The sequence below is a fragment of the Pinus tabuliformis genome, chromosome 3_2 (genome assembly GCF_031772625.1).
Source record: "Pinus tabuliformis cultivar Carrire ecotype Pingquan chromosome 3_2, CPIR1, whole genome shotgun sequence".
NCBI classification, from domain to species: Eukaryota; Viridiplantae; Streptophyta; class Pinopsida; order Pinales; family Pinaceae; genus Pinus; species Pinus tabuliformis.
In genome coordinates this window covers 968,008,412-968,023,506 of record NC_142302.1, presented here as the reverse complement: position 1 = coordinate 968,023,506, position 15,095 = coordinate 968,008,412, and positions in this window count along the sequence as shown.

The window sequence follows — 15,095 nt, the reverse complement described above, 5'->3', positions numbered from 1 at the left end:
TGCTTTATTTTGGAGCCTCCCTCCTAAATCACAACATCTTATCTCGCACTGATCCAGGTACCTATGCTTTGATTGAGCTTCATTCTTTGCATCATGGCTTGTGTTTTATTACTTGATTTATTGTCCAACCCACAAGCCAATCTCTTGACTTGGTTTCAACCCAGTTCTGGGCTTGCCTTAGAGAATATTACAATCCTTGAGGGCTACCACCGTTGCCCTTCGGAATTGGGCAGTCTAAGATGAGAGTGATCCTTCAACTCCATAATTGGAGTAGACCCAGTTGCCAACCAACCTTCATTTGGGAAACTGTGTAGAGCATGAGAGGAAGCCATGGCCACTCAACCCAGAAATTGCGCAAAAGCTTCTCCCTCAATAGTTTCCTAATGCATGATCTAGTGAGTTGCCCAATTCTTCCCAGAATTGTGTAATCTCCTTGGGAAATGCATGGCAGATTTTCCCTAAAAATAAAAAAGCAAAAAGTGAAAAATATCCCTAAAAAATAGGGATCTATTTTTTGAAGTCTCGAGGTGGCACTCGAGTTATTTTGAAAACTGCTAACAAGTGTCACTATTTCCCTTGATTTTTGGCCTTCACGTCATAAACCCTAAATCGACCAAACCTATTTAATTGACGCTTCCAGAGCCCACTTTCACATTCGATATTAAAGCTCTGGCATTCCCAAGGAGATCAAGAAACCTACGACACAGTCATCATAGCTTTTCCGGGTAAGATTTTCTTTTCTAGCCTTTTGCCATTTTTTGTCACTTTTGTTTGTTTAGATTATGAGAGTGTTGTTTCACTTTTTTTATTGGATAGTCACTCGCATTTTAACTTGTTTTAGTTGTAGAATTTTTTTTCAAGTTTTTCATTTCCTTTACCAAGTGTTGCATGCATTACCCATTTTTTAGATTAATGGTTGTCATTGCGGCGACTCTCTCCACATGCTTTGTTTTCCTTCAGTTTGATGGATTCCTGCACTTGTTTCATTCACATGCATCATCATTAACTTATATATGCACCCATCATTGCACTATCCTTGAGACCTATTCATTTTCACAATCCCGTTGGGCAGATCTGGGCTTCCTTGGCCCAGATCTTTCTTCTCCCCGGAATGCACAATGCAATTATGGACCTCAAGGCTCTACCTTGGCCTTAAGAATTACGCAGAGGCTACCTAGGCCTGGCTCCAATTGTGCATTGCATAGTTCTAGGAGCCAGCCCCAAGCCTTGGCCACTGAAACTGTGCAATGCGTAAACTCTCATGGCCTATGCCTAGACTGAACTACGCATTCAACACTTCCAGTCAACAAGAACTCCCCACTGACTACTAGGACTGCGCAATGAACAATTCCAACAAGCATCCAATCACCTTTGTGAGCCAGTATTGCACAATCTCTCCCAGCATTAGCTAAGTTTGTTGCTTGCTCTAGTATTTAAGTTGCTTTTGATTTTCAGGTAACATGTGCATGCCATGAGTGTCCTCTTTGTCTCCATGCACAACAGTTGCTGAGAAAATCTCTAATAGTTACAGTTAACATGGCTTCCAAGAGCGTTGCATCAAAGGATATTATCGAGAGTAGGACTAGGAAAGAATTTGAGCAAGTGTCAGTGAACTTGCCAGTTTATGCAGACACTCAACTGTTCATTAAGAAGGGCATGGAGTTGACATGGCAACAAATCAAGGATACTTTTGTGGGGGGAATTCAAGGAGGACATAGAGGATCAACAGGATTATATTAGTATTCAACAGTTAGGTTTATACAAGGTTGCATGCAGGTACCCCGCATTTCCATGTGTGGACATCATCTGTTGGATTATCTCACATACATATCTAGAGACTAAAATTGAGTAGTGTTAGCAGGGTAGAGTCTACCACCTTAAGGGTGCAAAACTATGAGAAAATGTATCATTTACCTTAGCTGATGAACTATATGGACACACTTGTCTATGCCACTGATATCTTGGTGAACACCGACGATATTTTCAAGCACTGGGTGAAAGAACCATGTTATGAAACCAGCTCACAAAAAGATAGAAAAGATAGATCAACGCCTTAGAATTTAGCCTCTTCGAGGGGGAAACCTCCTTTACATTACATAAATGAACAATTCTTGGATGATACAAATGAAAAGAACTCCTTTCTATATATAGGAGTCTAAGGGGTCATAGTATCGACATAACAATAATAATGTAAGGGCACAATAATAACGATAGTGGGCTTCTATGGGGCACAATAGTAACAATATGGGTACTACATGGGTACATCAATATAATAAGGGGGTTTTACTAATAACAATAAGGGGTTACACTAGTAGTATAGGGGCCTAACATGCCCCTCTCCTTCAAAAAGTGTTGTCCTCAACGCTTGAGTAGTTCTTGATGCTTCTGTATAAAATTCTTGCCCTCCCATGTGGAATCTTCAATGAGTAAGTTCTTCCACTTGATGAGATACTCCGGAATTGATCGATTTCGTAGCTATCGGGTTCTTGTTTCTGTGACTGCTCCAGGTTCCAATATGATTTTTCTTTCCTCTTCAATTTCTAGCAATATTGTTTGAATTGGGATCTTTTGCAACTTTTGAATAAGTGGCCATACTTCTTCGTCCTTCTTCCATTCATCCCTTGATTTGTTTATCTAATCTAGTTGGATAATAGAAATAGCACAAAACAATGCTTCCACATCCTCATCCTTTCTTGAGAGTGCATCTGCAACAAAATTTTTCTTCCATTTTGTATAGATGATGTCAAAGTCATAACCCAACATATTTGTGACACATTTTTTCTGTTCTTCTAAAGATAATAGTTTTTCTAAAGTATTTAAGACTATCATGATCCATTTTTACCTTGAAGTGTCTTCCCATTTGGTAAGGTCGCGATTTCTTAAGTGCATGTAGTATTGCCAACATTTCCTTCTCATAAATAGCTTGCTTGAGATGTAGCAGTAAAAATACCCAATCACCTACATCAAAACATTTTTCACTATGATGTTGATCTACTTGTTGTTTCATTCGATTTTGCACCAAAGTGGCATTATCCTTTAAAAGTTGGAGAACTTGTTGTTGATGCTTGATGTGATCTTTCACTGCTTGAACCTTTTTCTTCTTGATATGTCCTTCTATCTTTAGAGTTTGAGGAGTGGTAATTTCTTCCAATCCTTTACAAGATATGGTCAGATTCATTTCTTGATACTCGATGTGATCTTTCACTTCTTGAACATTTTTCTTCTTGATATGTCCTTCTATCTTGATAGTTTGAGGAGTGGTAATTCCGACCAATGAATTACAAGATATGGTTGGATTCATTTCTTCTTTCTCGATGTGATCTTTCACTTCTTGCACCTTTTTCTTCTTGATATGTCCTTCTATCTTAAGAGTCTGAGGAGTGGTAATTCTTTCCAATGCTTTACAAGATATGGCCATTTCTTCTTTCTCTGGGGTTGGGTCTTGTTGTATATCCTCTTCTTTTGATGTTTCTTGACCCTTTTCTTCCTCCTCTTCATACTCTATGTAAAATAATTTCTTCTCAGCACACTTATGACCTTTAGTGCATTTGCTATCACAATTGTAACAAAGCCCTTTTTCTCTTTTTTCTTCCAATTGTTGTGGTGTAACCCTTGTAGGTTGTGGAAGGCTAGGAGAAACAACACTTCCATCTTTATAGTTGTGAGGGGTAGACTTCCTTGTTGCCATAATTTTACTTTCCACTGTGTAAGAAATCCCTTTTACTCTTTCTTATTGTTGTGGTGTTGCTTTAAATAAGGTGTTGCTCTTTTTATCCTCATAATGTGCTATCATTTCCTCCGTGAAAATTGACCACGTAACAAGTTGTTTACGAGAACAAAGCCCTTTATACCATAAAAATTGATCTGGTTCTAAATATGAAGATGCAATACATACCTTTTGTAACAGTGGTACACCATGTAGATCAAAATATTGCTCCATCTGAAGTATCCAATTTACCGGATCCTTGCCATCAAATTTCTTCATCTTGCTTTTTCTTGATTTTAGGAGCTCGATCTTGAAGCGACTGTAACTCTATACTTTCAAATCTTTAATTTCTGCAATTGTAGCCTGCAGTAGCCCTCTGTGTCCTCTTTCCAATGCCACCAGTCTGATCCAAATTAGATTCTCCAAGGAAGAGTTATGCCAAATCTCCCACAGTGACCTGATTATAGACTATTTTAGTAGAGCGAACTTGTACAACGTGTCACATGTCACTGTTTCGACCTTTAGCTCTAAAAAATATAGAAAAGAAACTACAATTTGTCCTCTTTCCGTACCTTCTTATGAAATTTCAATCCGATGCTCAGAGAAAAAGTTATGATGATTTTCCCCAGGTCACCTATTTGGAATGTAATTTAGGAGTCTGCAAAAAGACCAACTTCCTCAGATCATATCTCCGCAAATATAGCACGAAAAGCTCTGAAATTCGAACCCAAGGTTCAGTGCGATTTCGTCTCAAACGGGTTTTTTTTTTTTCACTTCTGAAATGTCGCAGAAAAAAAGTTATAGCGAAAATTCCACGATGACCTATTAGGAGCAGCGAAACCCTAGAATCCAAAGCTCTGATACTAAATGTTATGAAACCAACTCACAAAAAGATAGAAAATATAGATCAACGCCTTAGAATTCAGCCTCTTCAAGGGGGCAACCTCCTTTACATTACATGAATGAACAATTCTTGATGATACAAATGAAAATACCTCCTCTCTATATATAGGAGTCTAAGGGGTCATAATATAATCAGAGCCGACATAACAATAATAATGTAAGGGCATAATAATAACAATAGTGGGCTTCTATGGGGCACAATAGTAACAATATGGGCACTACATAGGTACATCAATATAATAAGGGGGTTGTACTAATAACAATAAGGGGTTACACTAGTAGTATAGGGGCCTAACAAACCATCAAATTTCAAAATGACACCCAATCATGTTTACAAGAAAAAGACTCTCAGGGAGGCCCACCGGTTTTTGATCATATTTGCATGCCAATTGTATAGTCAAGAGAGAACGAAGACCTTTCCTGCAGTTTGGGTGGTTGTGTTGGACCAGTTGGTGAATGATGGAAAGGCATTCAACTTGTCAGATTTGTTGGCTCTTCAGTTGAAAGCACATGTGACTAATGCCTGGAATATACCCAAGGATGAGCAAGTGAGATTCTACATTTCTGCTTATATACTAGATGAAATTTGTGCCCAGCATCAGTTGCTTGGCATGAGTTGGACATGGAAACTAAAAGAGACCACTGTCAATATTTATTGCAAGTTTCTTTCTGATTTCAACTATCGAGGAGTTACGGCAATGCTGACGTACCATTTCATTATCATGTTATACAAGTTGATCTTTGAGTAGGTTCCACCTTGCATGTCCCAAGAGGCAATGGAGGATATACTTGACATTACAGATTTGTATGCCTCACCCAATGGCACCTTCATGAGGATATTTGACAGAGAAAAGCATTTGCATGTTATACCAATGTATGCCACAAACAACTTGGTCATACAGGAGGTCTCATATCACATATCCACAGGGTTATCAACAGGGCTGCATAGGAGGAAGAAGGCACCATGCCCCGCTCTTCCTTTGCGGATTGTATTGTACGAGATTAGGAGCTTGAAGGATTTAGATGTCGAAGCAAAGGAGTTAGTGAACTTCGATTCCAACACCAAAGTCTTCAATCTGTATGATCCCCACAGTATTTTGAAGAACCATTGTGTGAAGGTGTATTATCCATGGATCCATGGTAGATTCCATTGCCACGAGCATGACCCTTGAAGGTACTACTACAATGACTCAAAACTCCATGAGTCGTCCAGTATAGCCACAATTTGGAAGGTTGTTTTGTAGGCATTAGCAACACAGGAAGCAATAACAACAACAAAAATAAGTAGCAAGCCAACGTAGGACAAGGGCAAGAGGAAGATTGTCGAGGATCCAGAGGATGAACAAAGCTACAAGTTGAGAGAAGATCCTATCACTGAGAAAGCAGCTTTGACAATGAAGGAAAAGATGGAGCGGTGACTAAAGAGAGTAGAGCAAAGGAAGAAAGAAAATCAAAGGCCGGAGGAAGTAGAATGGAAGTTGTAAGAAACAGAGAAGAAGTTGAAGGAAGAGCAAGAGATAAGAGGAGAGAAAAGGAAGAGAAGTAGAAATAGGAGGAAGAAGAAAGGAAAGGCTCACTGGCAGAGAAAACAATGGTCATACAGGTTGAGGAGTCAGAACAACCAATAGCTAAAGAAGAGGGTGAACAGATGGAGGATCGGGAGCTTGCTCACCAAATTGAGAAACTGATTGAAGTGATGGACATGGAGTTGGGGAAGAAACCATAGGATGAAGACACTGACCTCATGCTGAGAGCACCCGAGGTTACCTCTTAGCGTCCAACACCTCTAGTGTCAAAACCAATCCCGAGCTAGCAAGGAGAGGTTGTTATCCTTGATGAAGATTCGGTTATGGATGTGTACAATCTATCATTTGAAGAGTTGCAAAAGAATATTGTACATGTAGAGAGGAATAATTTCCCATATTATCACGTGTCACCTACATTCATGAAGGAAATGTGATAGTGCCAGATGTCAGAAATCATCCAGTTTCCCTTTTCGATGCCACCTTGGCCTATGTAGTAGCCACGAGCTCAAATATTAAGTTCCTGCTAACTGAGAATGAAAAAATGGTAAGAAACTTTCAGGCAGCTAGGAAAGAGGAATAACAATGTAGACAGAGTGCATTTTCTGCAATGGTAGAGATGAGAAAGGAGATACTTGCTAAGTTATCAACACTTGAGACTATCATGCGGAAGCTCTATGACAGATTTGTCACCATGCATGAAGAATTTTTCCATGTGCATGGCTTACAAAAGTGAGGAAAAGAGGTTGTTCAAACTCTTAGGAACATACATGCTTCCATTTCCCATGTGCAAGAGTGGACAATGCAGTACAAAGGGGCCCCACTTCACTTGTAAGAGATGATGAAGCCTCAAACAGAGCTAGACAAAGAAAAGGTCTAGATGTTGATCCAGAACTATGAGTAGCTTGCCCCGTTCAGCAGAAACATACAAGATTCATATGCATGGTTGTATATGAGTTTGGATGTCATGGTGAGAATGCATAGGATCCCGTAAATCTGTTCACTCACTAACGCTAAGCACAAGAACCAAGTCCGACTAGAGATCGACAAGTACATGGAGCAGCTAAGGCGAGAGGCCACCCGGGATGACTTGGAGTTGAGTGTACATAACATGCAGAAGTACATTGGTGGTCCTATCATGGTCAACACCATGCTACACATGCTTCAGGACGAGTTGGATAATGGTTCCAAGACCATATACCCATAGGCTATGGAGGAAAATGTCCGCTGTCAGAAAGACACCATCAAGTCGTTTGGGGACATCATCGTATAATACCAAGCTTGGAATCAGTACGTGACTGGGAAGCATCAAGTGGAGGTTTCCAAGTTGGTATTTATCCAAACTTCAGAGTCATAGTGTTTTGTCTTGTTAGGCTCTCTCTAGCCTATTTTGTCTCACACAGGTGCATATGGAAAATCTATATTATTTGTGAATATTTTAAGTGAAATTCGAAGTGTCATTAGTGGAATGTGAACAGTCACTATGTAATGAAATGAGTAATTGTAAAGGAGTTGAAGATTCATGAGTAGTTGAGGATTCACAAAGGGGAATGTCAAGGGTCACCCCACAACTCCTTATTTCTTCCTTCAAGATTCTTAATGTGTCTGCTAAATCAAAAGAGTGCCCAACACTACGTTGCTCATCAAATTCATAGGGATAATATTTATAGTCTACCATACTGCTAGCCATTTTGATATCTTTCATGCAAAGCATACTCTGTTAGCTAAACCAAATCACAATAAATCAACATACGTTAGCATAATTCGAGGAGGATATCTCATATGCAAGCTCAACCAATCAACATTGTGCATGTATAACATAATCATGACAACATATAGAAGTATAACACATAAGCATATAACCATATGGGCATCATTCTAGTTAGAGTCCAGTCATTAATGCATGACCATATCAACTACACATACCATGTCCTCATGCATGAAAAAAATAACCATACCAATGTATAGTGATGATACACAAGCATAACCAGCATGTAACCAATCATACACTCATGATGAAACATTTCACAACAGCAACGTCCTCCTTCACATGGTGACATAATTATAACCATGATTGGCACCATGCATATGCAGCAAGCACATAGAGCATAAGTGTTGGGATGGGGTCTCCTTGGTTAGTTTTGGGGTTAAAAACCCAAGTTTTGATGTAAATCTTGTAAAAAGATGTAAAGTCTCCATGATTTGTGGATGCAGAGTGTGTAGGTGGTTAGGAGTCAAAAAGGGGTTTTTAACCCTCGTTTATGTAAAATTAAGTCGGTTTTGAGATCCACCCATGGTCCACGAACCATGGGATTGTATGTAAAAAGGTATAAATAGAGGTGTCTTGGAAAGTCTAAAGAAAGGCATCTATGTGTTGAAGCCCCGAAAATCGGTTCTACAACAAGGGGGATACCCACCCGGTCCAGACCTTCGTTAGCAGCTCCTTTTCCGTTTGGTGTAGTGGGTCCGACTGGGGATATGGGACCAGTTTCCCAATTTATGTGTGTGTGTGTTGAGAATTGATATTTCCTTCTTAATAATTTCTAAGTAAAATGCTTTTATTCTAAATCTAATGTAATCGTATTCTAATGAATAGAAATATCTAATTCTAAAACTAACCCGGGATTTAATATTTCAATTCTGCAATCTAAAATAATTTCAAATGGCAATTGGTAATAAAGATCATTCAACTGCTATGAGAAAAGAATTCAATAAAGATAAACCATTTCATATAAAAAGTTAGACGAAACAGTTGTGACAAACATATCGCATAATAAGTCACTCATATATTAAGCATAAATAAATATCTATTACTGTACAGAAGTGCCAAATGATAACTCAAGCATTCAAGAATTCATATATAAATAACTAAACATGAATATCACCTTAACACATAAGCAAAAATAGTTAAGAGATAAAAATACCATTTATAACTAGTTCTACTCATGAGTTTCAGCAATAATGATTTATCTCTTCTTAATCCAACATCTACTAAGAGTACAAAAGTGCAACATTAGTAGTAGATATTAAACATAGATATCAATAAATCCTGTTCCATTCATTCATCAAAACCTCCTCGGAGAGTGCAAAAGTGCATGTTTTGAGGACAAGTTTTTGACAAATTTCAGGACCCTTCTCTAAATGCATGAGAAGGGTTTAAATACTACTAGCTAAATCTAAAAATAATTTATTACAAAAATGTAGGATGCGGTTTAAATTACTGTCCTCATTTTAGGCAAAAATAAAGAAAAAATAAAACTATGAATCCAAAACTAAAACTGGCAATTAACTATCTATGTATCTGTTCCTTGTAGTCGCAAGCATTCAGCATTTGCCACAGGAGAGTTGGCTGGCCGACTTCCGACTTTAGCTATCCTGCGAAAGCGGAATTGGCAAGTGTTGGCGCCATCTTCTCGGCAGAATTAATGATACATTTGAGAGTCATGCACTAGCTGTGTGGTTTTACCAAGTACGTCCAGTAAGAATCCCAATTCAACTTGGTTAACCTTTTGATGGACTCTACTCTTTCTTGAGCCTTTTGCCTCCAGCTTTTCTGTAGATGTTGTACATTTGGTAGATATTTACATACCACTTGAGGATATCCCTGATAAATACCACTGGTTTTAGGTTTCAAGTTTTTCCTTTCACCTTTAGTACTTTTTCTTACAAATTTTCGGGCTTACAGGCGACTGAGCGATTATAGGCTTTCCTTCTCGAGGGGTTTTTCCTGGCGATGCGTGATTTGGAAACTACCTCCGTTTCTCGATCCAGGCTTCCCTGGTGCTATTTTTCGCCTCTTGCACATTTTTTGTTAGAGGATATAAACCTTAAATTTTTTGGAAATAACGACTCCGTGAATTCTTGGTTCTGAGTTTCAAATTCTCTGTCCATGATATCAGCACTATCTAGTACCCATTTGACCATGTCCGTGTATGGAAGAATTTTGGACCTCGACACTATCCGGTGTAAGAACGAACATGCTAGTTCTGTAATCGATGCCTCAGACGACCCGTGTGAATCCACAGTTGTTGTAAGCTCCATTACTTTGGGATTTTCTTCCTCGAGCAGGCTGTGCATGCTTTCCCAGGTAGTAACACCAGCATCTCTATTACAGGTGGTGTCTGTGTACAAGGGCGTCATTTCTTTATCTTCAGAACTCGGAGCTTTACCCTTCTTTCCCATAATATTCTAAACACTGCTATGTATACTTCTCTGCTCTTCGCTCCTACAGTTTACAAATGAGGTAAGAGTAATGATAAGAAAAAGGTGAAGGGAAAGCTTAAATGCTGAAAACATATAAAATATATCACCCTACGTGAAATGGCTCTTCGATCAGATCAAAACCATATTTCATCAATGATTGCCAACTAACTCATTAATTAACATTAACGCGCATAACTAAGCATCGGTTTATGGAAAAATATTTTTTTAACAACGAGCCCTGTAGATCTGTGATAAGGCGATTTTGTGATTTGCTTCGCAATATTGCTAATCGCAATATCGCTAATCCGTTGCGTGTGGCAATCACCCATTAATGTGTTTTCTGCGAAATGCAATTTGCGAGATGCGCCATCGCATATCGGCAGTTTGAGGCATTTCACCTTAAGTGATATTTGAGGCATGCGATGCGATGAGTGTCTTTTAGTGCGTGATTTCACATTGCAATTTCGCAATCTTAGAATTCCGCTTGTAGGAAAGCATCCATTACGTTTTTGCGATGAGACGCTCTTTATTGAGAGTGGTTTTATTCAAATTTTATCATAAAACTTAAGTTTTTTTAGATTTTTTGGGTATTCTCCTAAGTTTATGATAGTAAATTTTATTGAAAAAGGGAATACAAGCGCTAATTTATTTTTTAAAATCTTTTGAATAAGGATCCCCACTAATTTAGTATTATTGATAAAACTAAATAAGAAGGGGGGTTGTTGCTAGCCACAACACTATGGTACGAAGAGATGAGGTCTTAGAGAGATAGCACAGAGAAGAAGGTCTTAGAGGAGGGAAAGAATCTAGAGCTGAGTGTGCAAAGGCCTAGAGTAGTGTCCACAGCTGAATGCGCGGACCCCTGCAGTTGAGTGCGCAGGGAAGTTTTGAGTCTGTAACCTTATATTGAAGATCAATAAAGAAGATCGTTCCTGAGTTTTACATGTTTACTTCTATTCTTTATGTTTGTGATATATGATGTGATAAAATGATGTATTTACGAAATAATGATGTATTAATGCACGAATCTATTGGATAAGCCTTATTAACTAAATGTAATACATGTTAAGTATTTACGCGAAGATCATAATATATTTTGTTACGTCTATCAAGCACTTTGGTAGACTTGTGTGGATTCCAATCTAAGGCTAATTTATGGTGCACGTAAATAGATAATACGTCTGTTGAGGGTCTGCAAAAGCCAGTCGTAGATGTATGTGGAGGTCTAGAGGCTGGTTGAAGGAAGTTACAGCACCGAGCCCTAAATCTGCTCGAAGGTAGATCTAGGGCATAAAGGGACATCACATTGATCTCTTGATGTAGAAACTTGGTCCGAGTATCCCCCCATACTGCTGCGGGTGAGACTTCAGTCTGTGCTACATGGGTTGATGCCGAAAGGGACAATAGTGTAGGGTTTTGTTTGGCACAATTAATGTTGAACTTGGGTTAGGACCCCCTAAGCCAACAAATGGTTCCGTTGTCGGGACCGGGATTTTCTTAAGGAGATGTGTGATGTCGCATCAATGGAATCCAACTAAGAAGGAAATTGAGAAGTGGTTGGATAAGAAGATTCATGAATTCGTGGTGCAAGAAAACAGGAATCTACACCTATCAAAAGAATAGTGGTTGGACAAATATTTGTACACTGAAATACATGGAGTTTTCTTCTTCACCTTCCCGATTGAGCTATACGAGTGGATAGCTAAGTTGGAAGACAACCAATGAAGGTGGAGGCTTGACGGTCCGATAGTGTGGAATACAAATCTAGTGCGAGGATTTGAATCTTCTGAAGACAAGATTGTGCACGTTGTGGATCGCTGGATTGATCACATCATAGGAGGATTTGTGACACAATTCGCAATTGATACCTCAGTTAGCTACAACAAAGCAGAGCGATGTTTTTTCAAGGGACTGCGAGGTAAGTACCTAAGATCTCTGAATTCTTGGATTAAGATGCTCTTTTGTGAAAAAAGGGTTATGTCATTGCCCTTATGTTTGGATCTATGCGAAGCGGAAAGCTCTTCAGAGATCGGGAGAAAATAGGTCTTGAATATAGCCCATTGATAGGACCTCCTTCAAGTGACGATGAAGGAGCGAAACAGGCTTCGTAGTGGAGTGTTGTCCAGCTGATAAGACAGGGTTTTCCATGAATAACTCAGGCATCCCACCTACACCTCCAGCTCCACTGCATACACCTTCGCCCACATCTCCACCACCACCACCACCATTCAACATGTCAAATACAATGAAGTTGCCGGTTTTTAAAGGCATAGGGAGTGAGGATGTAGATCAATGTTGGTTTGTTGTGAATGCTACATGGACAGTGCAACAGACCATCAGGGAAAATTTTAAGAACCCCCCCAAATTTATATGTATAATAAATGGGTGAATCTCCATGTTATATAGGAAAAATGGAAGGTGATTTTATCAATAATATAATATGTATATATAATTTTTTGGCGAATCTCTCACCAGGCATGGCGAATATTTTACTCAATTATAAAATCTTGCAAGATCTTGGCGAGTCTTTCACTAAATAATAAAACTTTTTAAAGTCCTAATGAATCTTAGCATTGTGAACTCTTAGAGAATTTTTTGAAAAAGTATAAAACCATATATGACAAGAGCCACATGGTGGCAATATCATTGTTTTTTTTTCATATTTCCACGACATGGAACTTGTTTATAAAATTATAAAAAAGCCAACCAAGTCCCTTATAATATGCAGGTAAACTTATAACAGAGTCTGATACCTCTACTATGCTTGTCTTCATTCAAGTGTCATAGTTGATATACTTAACACTGTGAATCACAACTCTCTCAGAACTCAACTCTATAGTGTAATTAAAACCTTTGGAAATTGAATCTGACAACTCTATAAAAAGGATTAGTGAAATAGAAGCTTTTGTGAATGAGCCCACTAACTATCACTGCTAAACAATCAATCTAGACTATGAAGTCTTCCATCTTGATCACAATCGTGCTCACGATCAAGGGAGTGCGACCACCTGGCCTGACATAATGGCCATCATAGCTTCCAATAATCAACAACCACCTTGCAAGGACATCCTAGCTCATGTCTCATGAATTTTATTCATCAATCTTAACTGATATAAATCTTATAAAGATAATATTAGAATCCTCTCCAGATTCACTGTTAATACAAGGGTAAAGGAAATTTTCTAGCTCAAGGCACTAGCCAATACCAACTTTGGTATTTGTGACCCCTTTGTGGGGATGCACCTACCCTGCCCCGTTGGGTTTCTACCTTGTAACATAGTTCAAGGATCACAAGACTTTCCAATCTTCCTACTCCATTAGACACACTTTATATGCTATACATAGTGAATGGAAAATAAGCATTATAGAACACACAATTTCACAGAAGGAAGAAAAATCTTAGCCAGTTCAATATCAAAATCTTAACCACTGATTAATAAAGAATAAAAAGTAGTGTAATGAATTGTTCCGAGTTATTTATTTACAAGCTATAAAGAATGTAGTGGAATGGAAAATATTACTTAGGCAACCCTTCAATATTTTCTACTAATATGTCTATGCATGTACATATGAAATTAAGAACATTGTTGAATACAAAGTTTCCTTTTCTCTTGCCTCCATTTTGACAAATCAGTGTGAAATCAGTGTCACTTTGAATCTCCTTTCCTGTGTGGATGTTTTGACAAATCAATTTGAAATCAAAGTCACTTTAAATTTCCTTTCCCGCGAGGGATCACATCCACAGTTGATTAGTAAAAGATAATCTACTATATATTATGTTCAAGAAACTGACTGCAATCTACAATGGAAACGAGACCTCAATTCTTATTCTAAATTTGAATATCTCAGGACAACATAAGAGATAAAAATGCATATGGCCTTAGTAGCTAGAAAACAATCACTCCATCATTACAAGACCACCTAGATTTTGGCACTTAATCTAAATAATGGCACTAGTTGCAGTGCTTATTTGCATTAACACCATGGAAAAGCAACAACAATCTTTCAAAGCACACTTACTGGAAAAGTTGTAACGTTCCGAGAATATTTAATGATAGCATCTGATCCTTGTAGCTATGGTGGGGAAACTAGGGAACCCAAATCTTGGAAGATATCTCATACCAAATCTGAGAAAAAAATAAAAAAGGGAAAAAATCAAAATCTATAAATCAAGCAATGAATTGTTTACAAATCAAATACAATTCCTTTAACTAACAACTAAATTGTGGTGATATATTTAAATATTTAGTAAGAGGGGAACTTCAAACCATGGAATATTACCTTTGTTATTACTATCATCCCTCAGTGACTGAGATTACAAATCAATACTTATGGAAAGATTGTAAGAAATTCTATGAAATAGTAAAGCATAACCTCTATTTTCAAGCAACAAAATCAAGACATTGTTACATCAAGACCCATAATTGATACCTAATCAATGAATCAAGTCCTTGTATGGCACAGGCTTGTTTCACAACCTCTATTTTCTCAATAACAAAATCAAGACATTGTATGTGGTTATTGCCAAAAGGAAACTGCATTCTAATTTGGAAGAGGATCTTATCAAAAGACATGGATTTATTCAAAGCTACAAAGCCTAATGGGTTACTGAAAAATAAGTTGGAATATGGGATCATGATACTTAAATTGAAAAAATATGCTTTCCTTTTAGAAACATTACAGTTATACAATGTTTTTTGAAAGCATTAGAATTTGAAATTGGGCCTTTCTATCAAGACAAATTTTCATTAACAGAATGG